At 33.8% G+C, this 20,151-nt stretch overlaps 1 protein-coding gene and 1 non-coding gene across 4 annotated transcripts in view; both read left to right on the top strand.

Annotated features, from left to right (window-relative positions):
• The window catches only part of LRFN5 (leucine rich repeat and fibronectin type III domain containing 5), a 297,779-nt gene that overhangs the window by 102,626 nt on the left and 175,002 nt on the right, over nucleotides 1–20,151 (top strand). The window lies entirely within an intron of this gene.
• LOC114493611 lies at nucleotides 11,107–11,213 on the top strand. Its single transcript, XR_003684240.1, has one exon. It is a non-coding gene; the product is annotated as a U6 spliceosomal RNA (small nuclear RNA).

Genomic DNA, 20,151 nt, shown 5'->3' with positions numbered 1-20,151 from the left:
TTTTAATGTTATCCATTTGGTTTCTAAAAAGGCTTTCAAAAATCACAATCCTCTGGCACTATGTGAGTGTCCCCTTATATCTAGGCCATCTGCTGTTATTATCAATTATTTAATGTTTTATCAGTCTGATGTATATTATCTAACATGTTATTAATTTCAGTTTGACAATTTTTTGTGTATTTATTGGCTGTTAATTTTGTTTTTATGGGATTCATTTTCTTATTGTTGATTGGAATTAGATTTGGCTGCATTAAATACAACATTTAAATAATAGTACATCAACCCATATAGAAGAAGGTTGATTCTGTTTGTGATAAGAGAGATACAGCAGTAGGCAGTTCAGGTATTGGTGGCTTTCTGCTGTGACCTGGGCTCTGGGTCCACTGTGTACTCTGCCATGCTGCTGTCTTCTACTCTGGGCATTATCACGGGCTGGAATTAATTACCAGACACCTAGAAGCAGAAAGAAGAGGAGTTAAGTACTCCCTTCCTTTACAATAAATCATCCTTAAATGCACATATTTGTTTTTCCTGCCTATGTCACACTGGCTAGAAGGTAGATACTGCTGCATACAGTTACGTATAGTTTGTTAAATGTAGTATATTACATTTTTGGTAGAATGTCTGAGTTAATAACAGTGTCTGTTACTAACAAACAAGACAACATGTTAGGAGGACACAGTCATGCACTGCCATCCTTTCCTATATTGCTAGTGGATTGTCATTTCTGTTATATTTTATGGACTTCCTATTACCTATATTGCAAATATTAGTACCAGTGTATCATTTGTCTATTCACTTTGTGAAATATTTTGCTGCATAAAAGTTGTAATTTTTATTTAGCCAAAGACATCCTTTTCCTCTAAACATTCTGTGTTATTAGAAACTCTTGCAAAATCATTGGATGCACATAATTATATGAAGTATTTTTAAGACTGTTATTGCTTTATTCTGCATATTTAAATATTTAACCAAGCTGTACATACTTTTGTAAATAATGTGGTTAAGGGCCTAATTACCTTTTTCTCAATGGATATTAGACATATTGACATTATTAATTAAAAATAAAATTTATCATTCATTTTTCATTAATTAAAATACCACCCTTCTATTCTATTTTCATACATACTGACATTCAACTCCTGGGCTTCCTCTTCTTATTGATTTCCTATTCTTTTATCAATATCATTTAGTGATTTGCAGTAATAGTTTTAGGTGGTGGCAGACCCTACTGCATGGGCCAAATCCAGGCCACTCCTTGTTTTTGTAAAGCAAGTTTTATTAGAACATGGTCATTCCCATTCATTAGTGTATCATCTCTGGCTGCTTTTGTGCTTTATTAGAAGAGTTGAGTAGTTGTGACAGAGATAGCATTGCCTGAAAACCTAAAATATAACTATCTATCCCTCTGCAGAAGAGTTTTCTGGCTCTTGAATGACTAATTGGGTGGCTCTTCACCAAATGTATAGGTAGTGAAAAACTAAATATCTGCTGAAATTTAAATATCACATGGGTTAACTGTTTAGAACAATAGATAAGATGTCCTATATATGAACCAATATTAATTATAGAATTAACAAATTATTGAAACCAATTTTGACATAAAAATGACTGTCAATTTAGTACAGGAAAGAATTACATATTTGTACTTGTTCTTCATTGATAATAAAGTTATTTTAGGTAAACATCCCTAATGGGAATCATATTACATTACATTTTAAATAATGTTGCTATCTTTATTACAGGAAATTTCAAACATACATTTGACAAACTAGAAAGAACAATATAATAAATCCTGAATACACATCACCCTCCTTCAATAATTATCGCCAAAATGGTGAATCTTTTCTTCACTCATTTGCTTAATCACTTTCTACTACCACACATTATTTTTAAAAAACCCTCAACATCATGTTATTTGATCTGTAAGTGTTTAGGCATGCATTTTTGAAGGTTAAGGACTCCTTGTTTTAACAAATCAGATTACTATTATCACTCCTAAAAAGAGCATTACTTTCTTTATATATTAAATATCCAGTCAGTATTCACATTTCCATATTTGCTTTATAAAGTACTTTTCATGATTGCTTTTTTTTTCCTAAACAAGACCTTCTATTCAATGCTTTTTTTATTATTATGGAGATTCATTATATCATTAGGGTTTACAAAGAGATGATATTCTAGGTTTATCATTCTTTATCTCTAGCAGATATCTCTTTAACAGAAAATCCTCTAGAAAGTGAAATTTACTTTCATCAGCTATCTTTTATACTTTATTATGGGGGAGCAAAAGTAAGTTTACAGTTTTAATACAAGTAAAGAATGCAATAATTAATAAATAACAATACAAAAATAAGCTGTGCTGTTTTGCATACTCAGGACTGTAAACCTACTATTTATTGCCTCTGCCTGTAGTTCTTGTGTAGGAACAGCAGGATAGGTGTTTGGATCTTTTTATTTATTTACATTCTTCTAAGTATTTCAGTTTCCTGGCAACCTCAAAACCTAATAAGCAGTGTGTTTTTTATTGGTTGAATTGATTGCTTGTTGAGTAACACTATGCTTATTACCCCAAATTTGGCTAGTATAGACTCCTTTAGTTGTTTTGGAAGTGCTTTTGATTAGGACTCAGTAGTTTTACTTGCTTATTTGTTAAATTAGTGATCCAGGTTCGTCTTGTATATTTTTAGACCTAGACCTGGAATCCCATAGGGATTTCTGAGGACTATAACTTGAAATAACTTTTTATTCTTCACATGGTTTATATATGTAGTAATAGGAAAACACTTCATATATTGAATTTGCCATTTATGAATTCCATTTCTCATATTTTGCTGTGAATAGTTCCCAAAATGTGGAAAAGAAGTGTTTTATGCTTATTAAAGATCTCATCTATTAGTGTTTTTATAACATTTACCATGGTATTGAATTTCTTTTTGTATGTGAAAAATGTCACCATATGCCATCCTTCTTTATTTTATGTTTGTTTGGAACTTTTTAGTTAAATCTAAAAATATTTTATTGCATTTTAATTGTAGTGATACCTGTGTACTATACCTTAACTTCAGTAAACCAGAAAATATTCTTTTCTTAAATTATTTTTTGTTGTTGTTCAGTTACAGTTATCCCACTTTTCCCTCCATTGCTCTTGCCTGTTCTGTCCATTCCCTCATGCCCACAGTCAGTCCCCACCCAGTTAACCATGCCCATAGGTCCTTTATAAATGTTCTTTGACTTGCCCTTTCCTCTTCTTTCCCCCATCACCTCTCCCTACCCTCCCCTCTAGTCACTGTCAGTTCCTTCTTTATTTCCAACTCTCTGATTCTATTTTTGTCATTTGTTTGTTTTGTTGATTAGGTTACACTTACAGGTGAGAGCATTTGGTATTTGTCTTTCACCACCTGGCTTATTTCACTTAATATATTACTCTCCATTTTCATCCATGGTGTCGCTAAGGGTAGGAGTTCCTTCTGCCTTTGGCTACATAGTATTCCATTGTGTAAATGTACTGCAGGTTTTTTTTCCACTCATTTACTTATGTTCATTTAGACTTTTTCAGGTACTCGGCTATTATAAATCACGCTGCTATGAACATTGCGGAGCACAAGTTCTTGTGAATAAGTGTTTCAGGATTCTTAGGGTACAGTCCCTGCAGTGGAATTGCTGGGTCAAAAGGCAGTTCCATTTTTAGTTTTTTGAGGAAATTCCATACTGTTTTCCACAGTGTCTGCACCAGTCTGCATTCCCACCAACAGTGTAGTAAGGTTTCCACTTCTACATAACCTCTCTAACATTACTTCTTTGTTGATGTGTTAGTGATAGCCATTCTGACCCATGTGAAGTGGTATCTCACTGTGGTTTTACTTTGCATCTCTCTGCTAGCTAGATGTTGAGCATCCTTTCATATGTCTCTGGGCCCTCTGTAAGTCCTCCTTGGAGAAGTGTCTGTTGAGGTTCTTTGCCCATTTTTTAATTGGATTGTTTGTCTTCCTGGATTGGAGTCATGCAAGTTCTTTATATATTTTGGAGATCAAACCCTTGACCAAGGTATCATAGATCACCAACTTATGCCATACATCAAAATAAACTCAAGCAGATAAAAGACTTAAATATAAGTGTGATACCATGTAAGTCCTAGAGGAGAACATAGGTAGGAAAATTTCAGATATTCCACTCAGCAATATTTTCTCTAATATGTCCCCTAAGGCAAGGGATATAAAGGAAAGAATAAACAAATGGGACTATATCAGATGTAAAAGCTTCTGTAAGGCTATAGAAAATTTCAACAAAATGAAAAGGGAACCAATGGTAAGGGAAAACATATTTGCCTGTGATATTTGTTTGGAATTTAATTATCATGTTAAAAATATGAATCTACAAAACTCAAATAATATCATGGGAAAGTTAAAAGAGAATAAAAGCTTATTTTAACTTTATATTATAAATATTAAGTACATTTGTCTCAATTTAATCTAAATATAAGGTCTGTTCAAACTAAATCCAGCCATTTTTAATATAATAAGAATGGTTTGCATGACACCGATATAACCTGGCAGCCAAGGAGAGTGGACTGGAATGTGCATGCATGAGCAGTGATGACTTTACTGTACCAGTTACTGGGGGCAGTAGACACCATTGAGTGAGCATGTATATTGTGTGGCCATCACATTCAAAATGACTGAGTGAATAGAGCAATGGATCTGCATGAAATTTTGCATTAAGCTTGAACATTCCTCTGTAGAAACTATTCAGATAATTCAGAAGGCTTTCAGGCATGATACAATGAGTGCAATTCAAATAAAAGTGTAGCACAAATGCTTCAAATGATGTTGAGAATTTCTCAAAAGTGATCCATATTCTGGAAGACCTGTGACAAACAGAACACCTGAGAATGTTGAATGTGTAAGGGCTACAATCAACTAAGAAAACTACTGATAGAGAACTAGAAGTTGATTTGGGGATTCTAAAAACTGTGTCTAAGATTTTGACACAGGATCTTGGCATGAAACATGTCAGGGCAAAATTCATTCCACAGCTTCTGCTACCAGAGCAGGAGCGCTGTGCTGCATCTGCTAATGACTTGATTCAAACAACTACCAATGAACCAGATTTCCTCAAGAAGGTCATAAGTGGAGATGAGTTGTTGGTCTATGGCTATGATCTGGAAACAAAATCCCAGTTGTCCCAATGGAAGTTGCCAGGTTCTCCATACCCGAAAAAGGCACAGCAGCCTCAGCAAGATCAAGACCATGCTGTTTTTTTTTAATTGGGAAGGTGTTATTCCTTGTAAGTATGCCCCTTCAGGCCAAAAATTAGTACAGAGTACCACCTCAATGCCCTTCGTTGGCTGAGAGATGCAATATGATGAAAATGACCACATCTGTAGGCAACTGATAATTGACAGCTTCCTCAACAACATGCCTGCTCATGCAACTACATGTAGTGCAGAGATTTTTAGCAAAATATCAAAACACTCAGATGGCTCAGCACCCCTTACAGCCCAGATTTGGCACCCTGGGACTTCTGTTTTTTCCTAAAACTAAAATCATTATTGAAAGGGAAGAAATTTCAGACCATCTATGAAATTCAGAAAAATAAGAGGGGGCAGCTGATAGCAATTCCAACAAAGGATTTTGCAGTGTTTTCAACAGTGGAAGAGATGCTGGGAGAATTGTGTGAGGTCCCCAGGTGCCTATTCTAAAGGAGATTGGAGTATCATTGTCCTATGCATAATGTTTCTTGTATTTTATATCTTCAATAAATGTCTCTATTTTTCATTTTATGTGGCCAGATACTTTCTGGACAGACTGAGCTGTATAAAAATGTAAAATTTACCCCAATCTAAATATGTAAAGGAACATATAATGTATTCTAGTCTGGTAAGCTACTTTATCACTACCTATGAGCATACCTGAATAAACAAATAACAACCACCAAAACAACAAAAGTGAGACAAAACAAATAAACCATAATATTGAAAGCCAGGATCTGAGTTCAGATTTCTCCATCTGGCAAAGAGTAACTGAAATGTTATATATAAATTATTATCTATTCTAAACTTAAAGTAACAATACAATAAAGTTGTTGCTTAAGAGATAATATGCTATATAATTTATAACTTTTAAAGGCTGTAGATTCAGATTGTTTTAGCAAGATATTTTTAAAGCAATGATATAAATACATTAGATGAGTAATTTCTGTGCTGCAGTTTGAAACTACATGGAAGTATTAATACAACACATTAGTACTGACATTATTGTGAAACAATTCCAGATCCTGATCTACAGCCTTAGTGAAGAAACATTTTGAGAAGACCTCATATAAGTGTAATTACATTAATGACATATTCCTGAAGCGTGGCTTATGAAAATTATATCAGAACCAAGTCTTAGAAAGCATTTAGTATACGTTTTCTGAAACTTTTTGAAATAGCTAGTGTGGTTATATTCTATCAAATATGTACTCAGTAGAGAGTTTCCTTTTAATGCAAATGTGCTTAGAGTAACAACATAAGACACCATTTTATGAAGATAACAGCAATTCACTTTGATATAACTATCAAGAAAGAAGTATAACATAAATTGCATTTTATTTGACATTTACATTTATTTAATAATGTCTAACTTAATAACTCTTAATTATTAAAATCACTCAAAAATAACAATTTGGACATTTTGATTATGAGTTTCTCCCTGTCAAAAAGGAAGACTAGAGCCCCGGCTGGTGTAGCTCGGTGGATTGAGCTCTGGCTGCAAACCAAAGCATCGAGGGTTTGATTCCCAGTCAGGGCACATGCCTGAGTTGCAGGCCATGGCCCCCAGTAACCTCACATTGATATCTCTCTCTCTCTCTCTCTTTCTCCCTTCCTTCCCTCTCTAAAAATAAGTAAATAAAATCTTAAAAAAAATAAAATAAAACCAGGTAGTTGATTTTGAACATTAAAAAAAGGAAGGAAGTCTAGATATCCTGAACAAATATTATAATGTAAATAAGAAAAAGTTCTAAATCTCAATCTCTCTCTCCTGTCTCTCTGTCTCTGTCTTTGTCTCTGTCTCTCTCTCTCTCACACACACACACACACCTCACAGGAAACTAATGGATATTAATTGAAGCAAAACATGAGGTGAGAATAGGAATATATAGATAAGCAAATTATAATCTTGTTATGTGCTTTTAGAAAGGTTTTAAGGTTTCACTTTTTGAATGAATGCATATGGTACAGGGGAAAGGAGGAAAAAAAAAAACAAGGGCATATATAAAAGCGGGTGACTCATAGGAGATGCCTATTTAAAGCCAAAGTCCTGGAGAGTGACACACTCAGTGAATGAGAGAAGGAAAGAGACTCTACATACACAGAAGGAAAAATAAGAAACTTCTTTTACATTGAATTTAGCACTGGGGCTAGGGGAGAAATATATAGATATATAGATAGTCTCCTGAGAATTCAAAACCTCAAATTGATATATGGATTAGACTTGTGACCTGAATTTTATCCTACTTCTGGTTCCAAACAATCTTAAGATGTAAATTGTTTTTAAATTAGTTCCTGATTTTCAGTTCTTACAGATAGCTGGCAGAAGCAATCATAGTTTCTCTCTGAAGAAATTCTCCTTTGTTTCTGAGGTCAGAAGAGATTGGGCACTGTGAGAGTGGTATGGCCTTAAGAAACTCTCCTTTAATACAGGATTCAAAGAAATTTCACAGATCAGATTTCACTAATATAAACTCACAGCATCAGAAAATATGAAGAAAAAAGCACTATAATGAGACAATAAGCCCAAGAAGATGTGATGGAAAACAAAGTCAGACTCTCCATGTTTGCAGATTTAGAACAATGTCAGAAATGGAAAGCCAGTGTATGTGTAAGTGTGCATGTTTGTATATATCTGTGCTTGTGTATATAATTCAAAAGAAGTCTTAGGAATAAGAGATTTTGAAAGGTTTCTAGACTAATTAAGAAATAAATCAAATGAAACTTTAGAAGATGAAAAATAACATTGAAATTAATATTACAATTAACATCAGATTATAAACAACAAAAAAGTTAAGGGAGAATGGAAGAAACTACACAAAAGACGATGGAACCAAATATAGGGAACATGCAGAACATATTGAGACATGGACAACTTGAGAGAATATTGGTCAAAGCAGTCTTATTATCTATAAGCCTGGGATATCTCCATTTTTTGTATATCATCTAATGTCTTTCAAGGAGGTATTAAAAATTTCTCCAAGGATTATAATTTCATTCAAGAAAATATTTTGTATTTTGTGTTTTATTCCTAGATACCCTCTTCTGAAGTTGATCTGTAGATCAAATGTCATTCCAAACAAAATTATAACCTTTGCTATAAAACTTGACATTTATAAAATTAATATAAGACAAAATAAAAAGGACCAAGAAAGGCCAAAACACATTTCAAAAATAAACAGGTTAAGATCTTGGCCAACTTAAATAATAATTGTCATGTAACTTTAGCAATAAAGACAATGTAGCATTAGTACTGAGAAAGTCAAAGAAGAGTCCAGTAAAAGAAAATAGAGATCTACAAACAAATCCACATAAATATGAGAACTATATGTGGTAGAGGTATATTTGCAGATCAGTGGGAGAAAGAATGGATTATTAATAATGCTTTAGGAACACTTGATAACCCTTTTGAAACTATTTGAAATTTGTGACTATAGTAATCTCAAATCAGTTCCAGTTGAAGTAAAGATTTGTGTGCAAAAATAAATCTTAAAATTTTTGAAGTAAATAATGGGGGAATCTGTGTGATATAAGGGAAATATTTAAGCAATACATGAACAACAAACAGTAAGGAGAAAATGTGCAAGCCAGGTAGAATAATATTGGGAATATGACTCCAGGAAATTAAGATTTTATTCAATGTAAACATTTGATAAACTGTCTTCATCAATGCAAACTTGAAGAGATATGTAGAATGTATAGCTGACTAAAGATTAGTATGATGGATTGTGAAAAATATCCTATACACAAGCTAAAATCTTCAAAATTACCCTGTGAAATGATTCCAGGAAGGGAAATAAGAATAGTTAATAAATCTATCAAAATGTATTAAATATCACTGGTATTGAGGTAAACACAAATTAAGCACACATGATGATGCTATTTCAAATCTACTGTGTCGGTAAACCCCCAAATACCTATAAGTCAAGTTTCTAGAGTATGTAAAATAAAATTTGTAATTCTGTGCTGGTAAGAGGTAAGTTGGTACATTCTCTTTGTGAAACAATTCATCATTCCCCTGTAAATGTGATATGTTCATACCTTATAACCTGATAAACTGAGCTATCAGATATCATAGCTGAGAAGCTCTTCTGAATGTGGATGAAGAGACAAGTATTCATGGTTACATTTCTTATGTTAGCAAAAGGTCAGAAATCATCCAAATATACACTGACAGAATGATAAACATATAACTTGAAGTATGTTTACTCAGGGAAGTAATACTATGTAGCAGTGAACATGAATTATAACAAATTGCATAAACATGCAAAATTAATGATATGGAAATGATATGGAAACCATAAGGCTCAAGAACGTGGTGACTACTCTGTGGATGGGATATGGAATAGGGAGAAACAGAGGCTTGAGAGTCATTATTACCATTCTTATTAGATAGTAGGAACATAGGTGCTTGATTCTTTTTCTGTTTTGGGCACCCACATATTTGGTTTTGCCTCTCCTTGATGATTTACATTAAATCCTCAACTTTACTAGGACAGCATCAGCATTTTAATTGGTTTACTTGCAGAGCCAAAAACATGATACTTGGCACATAATTATCCTACAAAAAATGGTTGCTGAATTAATGATCTTTATTTTTTCTAAACTAGTCCTAGTTAGCAGTTTTAGATTAAATTTCTCTCCTTGTCACAGTGAATTGCTGATGCTTTACTGTAATAGGAACTTAGTTGGACAGACTGCTGTTATTTTCTAACATGCAGAGGTCAGTGGTATTTTAATTTTTTTGTCAAATATGCAAAACCTCATCATTATTTTCCAGAACATTTTACTTCAGTATCCTCCTATATTCTTCAGACCTTTCAAAACTTAGAAAATTAATGGACTTATATGAATCATTGGTGGGGAAAGATATGTAGAGGCAGAAAGATTTCCAGGATCCTCATAGTCATGAGTTGCATATTTATGAAGTGAAGGAAATTATGTATTAAAGAACTGTAATAAGTTGGGAAAATTAAAAATAAATGAGTTGGAAAACATTCCCCCAAATCTAATGCCTCCTCATGACCATTTTGCAATGATTTGCTTAAAAAAAAATGAAAGAGCAACTCTTCTAAGACCAGATCTTTGAAATTTAAAATTTTTCTACTAGTGTCTTTCCTTTGTATTAAACCATCAGAATATTATATTCTGATCCAATCACGTGGAAATGTTTAATTTACTTAATCTTCAGTTTTAAATTCAGTTTATAATGTAAGAATCAGAATTCCAGCTCTGCCTCTCTGATCTTCATTAACTTCCTCCCTTAACAAAAAGCACCTGACATCATATCACATTTGGTCTTAATTTGCAGGCTGTCTGTTATCCCAGAAACGAGAGAGTTTATAATTCTCTCATGTTCCTCTTTCATTTTCTAACTTCTCTCCTTCTATATTTCTTAATGGAATGTTTTGTGTGATTAAATTACTCTACCAAGTTTTTTATTCTCCCTTATTCTTGGAAACTTTGTTTATTGTCAATCTAGTTTATTTCCTAAATCATACCATCTTTTACTTTGTATTTATTGCTCTGAAAAAACACAATCTCAAGATATCAGTGATCACTTTCTAACACTTTTCTGATACTGTATCTTGAGCTTACAGATTAGTGTTTTAAGGTTTCCATGTTTATAAATAAATAAAGATGAAAACGGCACTGGTACTAATCAGAGGTTCTGGACACTGTGGCTGTCCTCCCCCTCCACACCCACTTCCACTCAGCTCCATCTGCTTACCTTCAGCTAAACATTTGAGGCACGAGAATGGCTTAGAGTAGGCTTTGATGGGTCAGTGCATGTTGAGGACAGACTTGCTGGGCACACTTGGGACAGAAATTTTTGTATTTAAGAGAGAATTATAATGCTCACTTTGGCAGCATTTACACTATTGTTAGAATCACACAGAGAAGATGACTATGTCCCCTGTGCAAGGATGATTTGCAAAACTGTGAAACATTGAATATTAAAAAACAAAGAGATAACTATTAAAGCTGTATTCTTCTCTGCCTAGATGTGCATCTCAAACATGTAGCTTTAAACTCATTGGCATCTGCATGGTGAGGGGACAAACTTTAGGATAAAACACTGTGCACATGAGGAGAGTCAGGAATCTGAGTCTGTGATGACACCTTTGAACTCTGCTGAAGCCCCTCTTCACCACAGCTTCCTCTTCTGTCAATTAATATTTTTTTCATATTCTTTTAAGCCAATTTAAGTCAGACTTTCCATTACTTGCAGTAGGACTCATGCTAAGGGTTACATTAGCCTCCATTAAGTGTCCCTTCTTTGTCAAATCCTGAGGTTTACATTTTACATATTTTATAACTCTAATAGGTCTTGCTTAAAAGGAGCTTCTCTCTACTTCAGCAGCATTGATTTTAGGGCCACATGTTGTGGGAGACTCTCCTGTGCACTGCAATATGTTTAGCAACATCCCCAACCTTTTCCTGCTAGATGCCAGTAACACCTTCCAGTTGCAAAAACTAAAAATGTCTCCTGATAGTGCCAAATATATTCTGTGAGACAAAATCATATTTGACTGAGAAAAACTATGTTAAAGGAAAGCATATTTATATTATTTGTACATAAAGAAGCTGAGAATGAAAAAGCCTAAGTGTGAATGGATCCAAGACTGAAAAACTAAAACATGCAGGAAGCAAGACTTTGATCCAAGCCTTTGTAATCCTTTAAATATTAATTCTTTAACTTCACCACTCAATGCAAAAGGAAGTCCAGTTACTATGTGTATACCAATGGAAAAGTAATTTATTCAAATACAAGGTGATGGTTGTTATTATTGTTAGTATTTGGGTGTATGGTGCCAGTATGCCGAAAGCACAGTGCTTACCGGCTGCACTCAGACAACAAGTATTCCTGTCCTTGGATAGGGGCAGTGTTATCCTTTTATCTGGGCAAATCTCTGCAAGTTCCACAACTTCTTTGTCACTGTTAGATAATATATATCTTTTACTTATAACAGCAGTCTAGTTTCAGAAATTAAGTGGCTCATTCTAATTTAATTTTCCAATTCCTTATTTTTCTTTTCATTTTCTTCTCTCCTGCAACTCAGTCTTCTTTCAGGCTAGAAAATGCAGTGAGGCCAAGTGAAGATTGTGTTCATCTTTCTCTCTTTCCCCACTTCCTTCTTCTTTTGCCCTACTCACTGTTGCATGGTTTCTAGTCTGAGGCTAGAGTTGGTAAAAGGAAGAGAGTTGAAGACAAGGAAGAACTTTCCTTGCTTGACTCTGATGTTCTCTGTTATTGGTGTTCTTTGAGCTTGTTGGGTGTTCTAAGCTGATTTTCTTTTGAGAAACTTTGGAAGTTAATCAGAGATACTGGTTTCTTTCATTATTACAGAGGTAATGCATTTCCTCAGGGATGCTGTGCATGACTCTTGTTTCAGCCCCCAGACATTATCTATATTTGGATAAACTAAATTAAACTCATCTGATCGGCTGGAAATAGGAACTTTTGACTCATCATTGTTAGAAGTATAACCCTCTCTACTCTGCATGTCTCTAACCGGAATGCCAGCTCTACAGCTTCTTACCTTCAGAAATTTCCAAGGTATAGTCCAGTTTCAGTCTCAACTTCTATAACTTTTAAGTGGCACAGGTCAATCCCTAGGAGAAGTCCCTCTGTTGATTCTCACTGAATTTGAGAGTGAGGTAATCACACCCCTTTTCTCACATAGGAGATATCAGAGGGGAAGTGCCACAGCATTCCTACGAAGTTCTCTGAAAAGTCTCTCTGCTTGTTTCTTTGCATCCAACTTCTTACCCTAGAAGAGAATGATAGGCCAAAAGTCACTAAGCAGATTTAGATCACTAATATCACAAGTTTGGCATTCATGGTCTACCTCTTCCCTGTGGAATGGGGGGATACTTATCACTTTTTCATTGTTCTCAGCTTTCGTGATCTCTCCCAAAACTGAGACAGAAAGTGCCCACTTTTAGTGTCTTGTTAGGCATAGATAAAATGTGGACATGTTACATTGCATATAGCAAAAGATAATTGGACTTACATTAAGGGAACGGCTATGGTCTTGCACCTATATCTCAACTCAGTCACCTTGGGGAAGTTACTTGGACTTTTAAAGCCATGATTTCCTCATCTGTCAGAAGGGAAACACCATATATACTTCATTGGACTTAACTGCCTGACAAATAGTAAGTTCACAATAAGATGGTTATGGGATGCAATTACATAATATGTACTTCTCTGTTTTGTGATTTGAAGTGCCACTAATCTAAGTGATATTGAGCTTAACAAAATTAGTCAACCATATCATCAAATGTCGAGTTATGTATCTGTCCTTTGATTTGTGTGACATGGAATAGAAAGGCCAGAGAAATATATGTTTTGCTAAAAATAGGCAAAAGTGCTAGTCGATGTAACCACTTTAAGCCTGTATACCTGAACTTCAAATAGTTCCTATTAGTTGTGTATTGTGCCACATCTGTATAGGAAGAGTGCCCTGGTTAGCAGAAGTAAACATGATACTTAATTCCCTCAAATCCATCTCAGCTCTTCCTGAATGTACAGGCAATTGGCCAAATCTCCACATCCTAGCCATGGTCAATTTAAGCCAATCATAGTAATCCCACCTGTCTGGTAGCTACTGGTTCAGAAACCCAGATCTAAGCACATTTTGACTGATACTCTACTACTACTTGATGAGTGAACACTTGATATATGTTGGGCTATTAAAGTGGTGGAAGGATTTTGTTATTCTTTGTTTGTTTGTTTGTTTTACAATTCAAGAGAGGCTCTTGCCACTTCTCTTGCAGATGGCTGAATTGAGGAAGCAATGGCTACCAGAAGCCCTCTTCCACTCTCAGGAGGAAGCAGCATCCTTAGGATGAAGCCAAACATTGGATCACAGTTCTAGACACAAAGATCCAGGGTCTTCAGGGACTTCCCTGAACTGCTTGTCCTCTGGACTTCCAGAATTAAGAACTAGTAGAATCTTTTGTTTTTAACCATCATATAAAAAGCAAAAAGAAGAGCATCTGTAGAAATGTGGGGTTTTTTTCCAAGTTTTATTTTTATCCTATCTTTGGACAAATCATTTAAAAGTGGCCTACACATTTATTGAAATATATCATCTTATTTGTTCTATTTAAGCCTTTCTATTTCATTTTCTATTTCAGCAAAAGTAGATTTTTAGTGAATGCTTTACTATTTTAAGCTAACATTTTAAATATTTGTTTTTTAAAAATATGGAAATGCCCCAAGATTATAGCATCATTTTATAGTAATAGGGTGTGATATTTTTATATCTATGATACATGTGTATATTTTAAGAAATTACCATTGAAATTTCTATTATTATAAGAGCTATTATTCTAAGTCACCCACATAGAACCTTTATTTCTAAATGCTGTTCTTATCATGGCAACACTTAGCTCACTTAGTGATCTTACAACGTTCAGTTTACCTCTAATTCAAATGCACTGTATTCTCTTATATTCTCTCTAAGTACACCTTATCATTTCTGGAAAAGCTAAATATTGTTTAGATCATTTTATTCTTTTCATCCATAAGACTTTACTATAGAGTACTATATAATCTATAATCCATATATATGAAGAGAATATTAAAATATATTTTAAAATACATATATTTAATATTGAAATAGAAAGCAAGAGACAGATAAACCTACCAAAGAAACCAAAAATAAATAAACAAAAACTTTTGCTAAATGTTTATAGTAAAATTCAACCTAAAAAGTGGCAGACTCTGCTTGAGTACATCATGCAAAGTAAAATAAGCCAATCACAGAAGAAGACTACATACTGTGTGATTTCACTTATATAATTTGTCTAAAATAGTCATATTTGTGGAAACCAAGCATAGAAGGGTGGTATCAAGGTTTGGGGTAGGTGCGAACTGGGTATAAAATTCCATTAGGCAAGATGAATAAGCTTTAGAGGTTTTCTGTACGACATTGTGCCTACAGATAAAACTGTATTCTACACTTAAAAATATGGTGAGAGTGCAAATCCCATGTTAAGTGTTCTTACAACAATACAATAAAAAGAGAAAATCTAATGATGATTTCTGTTAAAAATATTTTATTATCTTATTAAAATGATTTTAAAACATTGAAAGAAATGCCTAATTTTTCATACTTAGCAACATTAAAATAAATTTTTAAGTTGGTAACATGCTCTTTGAGACTACCATGTTACAAATTAAAAAACTTTGAAATGAATTAAGACATTTCTATTTCAATTAGCTAGCAACTTTAGCTGAAATGTATTCTAATATGCTACACTGAAGGCAGAAATAATTTACATTGGACTTTAATGGTCATAAACATACATAAATTTACTTATTCTAATTCTTATAAGGACATATGAAATTATAGTATGTTTAAAGTAACAAAAAAACCCAATATAATCAGGTTTTTATTTTTGTATAATATGTATGCTCACATTTTATAGAATATTATAAAGTTCTTGCTGAATGTGTGTGTGTGTGTGTGTGTATGTGTGTGTGTATAAAATCCAGGTAAACATGGTTAAGAAATTTAAAATTATAAACATATTTTAAGGAATATATTATCATTAATATACAATATAATATAATAAATTAAACTTAGGAATGTATTATGTGATGATTACTAATTTTCATCTTTACACATGATCTTGTTTACCCATATTTTATCATATCAGTTCTTAATTTTTCCTCTCCTCACAGCCACAATAAAAGCCTTATTCATTTTTCCTACTCTTCTTATTTACATCTCAGTAATCAGTTACCCCCTTGTAAATAAATGGTCCCATATTCCTCTCTTTTTTCTACTTTTGTCAGATTATTCTTTTTTTAATAGTCCTGAATGGTTACTTTTATTGATATCATTAATGTGGAAAAACACTATGATATTTTGCCTTGTGGCTTTGTCCTTTTCCTTTTTTATTTCTTTGTAACTGGTAGTTTAGTAATGAACTTAGCAGTCATTATGATATTTTAGTGACCACTTATATATCAGGTATAATGCCTTACATTCATTCTCTCATTTCACTTTTATGACCAGTTAAAGAAGGTGCCTAAAATTAGTCTTCACATTTTAGGGGTAAAAACTGGAGGTTTGAAGCTATTAAAATTCTCCAGGTGGTATTGTTATTAGTAGGTAGAGGGAGCATAAGAAGCCAGGGCTCTCTGACTTTGGAACCCAGCATACTACTGACTCTGGATGTTTTTAGCTTCCCATTTGCTTGCATGGCTTCACCTGTTGTGTTTGGAGAGTTTTGACATTTGATTGCCTCATGATTTACAAGTTTATTCCTACATATCATATGACAGGTCCAGCCTAGAAGGATATCTTCCTGTGTCTTCTGACATTTCTCATCTCAAAAAAAATAATCCTTGATTTATTTGTCAGGTGTTGGTAAATATTTGCTGGGGTTACTATCAAATGTCAAATCTGTGTGATTATTTCAAAGTTTCTTGTTAAATAAATAATTCTCAGTCTTCATGGAACTATATTATTATACTTTTTAAAATCTGTAAATATCTTCCAGGAAGCATAGATGTATTTCATAGGGTGTCTGCCTCTGTCTGCTGCAGAAATACTCTTTTCTTCCCTGGAATAACCACCATTTCCTCTTAATTCCCTGCTTTTATATATATTTTCTACTTTCTCTTATTATAGGCTAAAAAACAGTCTGGCAAGTATTATTGTTTCAAGTATTAACCTCTTATGTCCTTCATAGAAATTGTGATGTAATTAGTTGAATTGTCTCATAAATTATTTATTTGGTAGTGCTTTGTATCTAGTTATTTAAAAAATGCTTACTCTTAAAAACCCAAGATGTAAATAAGATTGATGATCATATTATATTAATTAGATAAAATGAGAACACAGTACTTAAATAGGTTGGCTTGCCATTGGCTATAGGAATGTGCCTTCCTTATTAGAGCTCAAAGTAGGACACATAGTTTTTGCTACCCTCACTCATTATATTTCCTGTAAAGGACCATCATTTTTCCTTCCTGATTCCTGTCAGTCAAATCTCTTTTTTCCTAAGTGAAATATGTAAGTTTATATAATAAATATAAGAAATACAGTATATCTAAGAAATATCCTATGTGAAATATAACTTTTGCTAATGTGCATTAGAGCACATGACACACAGACATCTTTTCAGAAACATTCTAGAAATAACAACGAGGATACCTATAATGCATGAATTTCCACAGGGGCATTATGATGTTGCAGTTATGGCCTGGTGTACTCCTGTAATTGTATATGAACAGTAGCCTACTTTACTTAGTCATACTTTTTCCATAATGTAAATGAAGGTTTGTTCATTTTTTTCTACTCTTTTGATTTCTAATGGCCATCATGGGAATCAGTTACTTACCTTTCCAAAGCTCATTAGATTTGACTCACCACCTTTTCCTCTGTTAAACTATTTTATTAACCTTCTTCCTTTGCATGAGGTTCAAAAGTATGAAACATATAATGCATCATAGTTAAACTGTTAAACTGTACAAATAAATATATATATATTGTGGTATTGGTGATATTTTAATAGACAGTTGATAGATTTTCAGTGAAAGACTAAACAACATATTTGACAGAGCAATATCAATATGTATATATAGAGAGCTCTGTATATCTTTGTATGTGTGTATATATACACACATTTTATATAAATTTTTTTTTGGCTTTTAGGCTCTTTTTTTTTTTCTTTTCCCATATCTTAACCTAAACTTGAGTGTTGTTCCAGGAGAGGGACATAATATTTTGACATTCTGTGAAACCTATGCAATGTGTGGTTACTAACGGCTTACACATAGGCAAGGCGATTCCAGTTGGAATGGGACTTCTCTTGGCCTTTCACAGTGACTGTGTAACATTTATTTGAGGCTGACTTTACACATGCCTGGAGGACTTCGCATAGTCTTAGTATTGGAAGTTAATTTAAAACTCATTCCTAAGTTAAAATGATAAACTGCTTATTGGCAACAGCTTATATTAAATAACATTTAATGTTGAGGTGTTTTATAAATTTCAGATCAGTAATTGAGGAAAAGCAGCTGAAGTCAAGCAGCATGATGTAATAAAAGGAAATAAAATTAATTTAAAATAGCACCATCAAGAACAATTTTTTTATATTTTATTATGATATTACAGTTGTCCCATTTTTTTTCTCCCCTATATTCCCCTCTGCCCTGTACCTGCCCTCCCAGCAGCATTCCCCCACCTTAGTTCATGTCCATGTGTCAAACATATACATTTGAAAAAGTATTCAGACTTCAGGTCTGAAAAGTATGGATCTTATTGCTGGCAATGCATTGGGCTGCATATGTGGCTTTGAGCCAAAGTGTGTTTCTTCTCTGCATGCCTAAAATATTCCACGTGTGCAAACTGTGTGAGTGTTGGAAAGTGGGAGTGGTGGGGTACAGCGTTCCAAATACCCTCGAGTACAGTTGCTGTGTTTCACTGTGGGAAGGCCAGCTGCAGATAGATGGGACTGAGTTTGATTCAAAGATAGCATAGAAATATTTAACCATTTGGTGCTGTTGGGAATGAATACTGAAAAGGGAAAGATGGCTGGCTGAAAGAGGAAGATCAAAGAAAAAATCACCCTGTTTACATCTTTGCTTAGGAGTTGATTATTCAGTGCTGCCTCCAGTGCTGCCTTGAAAGAACCAAAACTAGCTCTATTGTTTAAGATCTGTGTGTAAAGAAACATTCAGACCTTTTTGCTGAGTGCTTTGGAAGGTGCTGCATAGCATTTAGGGTTTATTAAGAATATTATAAGTCTATCCACAGAAATTTTAAATTTATTTTGGCCGTTTGGCAATTCTGTCCATGATCTGTTCCTACCCCCACCAACAGCAACAACAGAAAAACATTTTTGTTTCTTCTTAAATTCTTCTTTAGAAATTTATCCTAGCTTTAATCACACAAGATTACATGAGAACATTCCTACGGAGTATTTATTGGTTTGTTTGTTTGTTTGTTTGTTTATATTTCAGGCAAAGTGTCTGCTTTGTTTTCATGACACTGCAGGAATATCAGCCCATCCTTACTTTCAGGTCAATTCTCACTTAATGGGAAGATTCTGGTGGTGATGTTGGCAACATCCCTCCTCTGTGTGTGGTTTTTACAAAACCTAAAGGGCTGTACCTCACTTGGGCAATCTGCCATCACTCACATTTATCTGGTAAACTTGCAGGGTCAGCAATCACTAACAGGACATGCAGACAAAATTAGAAGGTGTTGCGTGGCTTCTTTTTGAAGAAAACACAAATAAAATGGCTCTAACTACCTCTGAGAGTTCAGGCTAACAACTTAAAAAATCTATAATTCAGAGGAAAATAAAAGGCAATGGGATCACTCAGCAAAAACATCTAACAGTGTCTGAGCCCCAGATAGATAGTCTTAATGAACTGAAAGACTCTCAAAGAAGGAAAAACACACCCCTGTGTATCACTTCCAAAAAGTGACATAAGAAGTTCAACTATAAAAATAAAACAAATTGAAACCCATGTTCTCTCTATCTCTTTTTAGAAAGGCAGAGTGAAAGATTCTGCATGATCCTTAAAATTGTCTAAGTCCTTTTTAAATTAACACTCAGATTTCCTTTAACACTAAGAATTATACTCTTTTTTAGACTTCTAACATTCTTTCTTAATTCTTCATCATAAGACAATCCATCAAGTCTACTGCATAAGATTGGAAAAGTTTCCAGATTTTATAGCTGTCTTTTATCTTGAAGCCAAAACATTTTATGAGTCTCTTGGTTCTACTGTTCTTAACTCAGCTGAATGTCTGTCTGAGCATTTTAGATGAGAGATGTTTTTATCACTTTGACAAAAATGGCAACTGTAATTTTAATGACTCCATCAAAAATTGATCAAGTATGTTGTGTTTGAGAGGTCTTTT

Source organism: Phyllostomus discolor, chromosome 1 (assembly GCF_004126475.2).
Source record: "Phyllostomus discolor isolate MPI-MPIP mPhyDis1 chromosome 1, mPhyDis1.pri.v3, whole genome shotgun sequence".
In the NCBI taxonomy this organism is placed as follows: domain Eukaryota; kingdom Metazoa; phylum Chordata; class Mammalia; order Chiroptera; family Phyllostomidae; genus Phyllostomus; species Phyllostomus discolor.
The sequence above is the reverse complement of the archived record's forward strand: the minus strand, read 5'-3'. Positions and strand labels throughout refer to the sequence as shown.